This window comes from Psammomys obesus, unplaced genomic scaffold (assembly GCF_907164565.1).
Source record: "Psammomys obesus unplaced genomic scaffold, mPsaObe1.curated_primary_1811, whole genome shotgun sequence".
NCBI classification, from domain to species: domain Eukaryota; kingdom Metazoa; phylum Chordata; class Mammalia; order Rodentia; family Muridae; genus Psammomys; species Psammomys obesus.
In genome coordinates, this window is record NW_026595489.1 from 6,211 (window position 1) to 7,195 (window position 985).

The window sequence follows — 985 nt, forward strand, 5'->3', positions numbered from 1 at the left end:
ACCAAAGAGGTGGCGCAGCGCATCACGGCCGAGCTGAAGCGCTACAGCATCCCGCAGGCCATCTTCGCGCAGCGCATCCTGTGCCGCTCGCAGGGCACGCTCTCCGACCTGCTCCGCAACCCCAAGCCCTGGAGCAAGCTCAAGTCCGGCCGCGAGACCTTCCGCAGGATGTGGAAGTGGCTGCAGGAGCCCGAGTTCCAGCGCATGTCCGCGCTGCGCCTGGCAGGTAGGGACCGGGCCCGGGGGACCCCTGGGCTCGGGGCGCCCCGGCTGGCGCGCGCGCTCGCGGCCGGCCTGGGGCTGGGGGGACCCTCCGGCGCCGGGGCCGGGGCTGTGCGCCGTCGCTCACGGGTCGCGGGCCGCCTCCCCGGCCTCCCGGGGGCTGTGCGGGGTGCCCGGGGGCCTCCGGTGCCAAACGGAACCGGCCCCTCCGGTGGCTCGGTGCGTGCGCGCGTGGGCGCGAGCGCGGTGCACGCTCCTCGGCTCTCCGAGCCTGGGTGTCTCCCGAGACCGGGGCCGCCGCCCCCCCACACACCCCAAGCCTCCCGCAGGGGGGACCCGCGGGCGCCCTCCCGCACCGGGTCACAAAGCGCCCGGAGCTGACGGCCTCAGCCGAGGCCCGGCCCCGCCGCCCGGCTCTCCTCCTCTGCGCTCAGCCCCGGCCGCCGATCGATCCGCCAGTCCCCCGGCCCTCCCCCCTCCGGCCGCTGGCAAAGGTCATTGGAGATGGGGGAGGGGCGGCCCGTGGGACCCGGGCTCGTGGCGTCCGCGGGAGGTCTTCACACCCAGCGACGCTCCGGGCCCTGCCCTCTCCCGCCCGCCCTGCTGTCCCCCTTCCCACTTCTCTCCATCCGAGCAAATCCCTGTCGCTCTCTTTGGGTTGGCTCCCCGGTCTCAGTCCAGTCTCTATCCTTTTCTTCCCTTCCTGTCCTGCCTGCGTGTGTGTGTGTGTGTGTGTGTGTGTGTGTGTGTGTGTGTGTGTGTG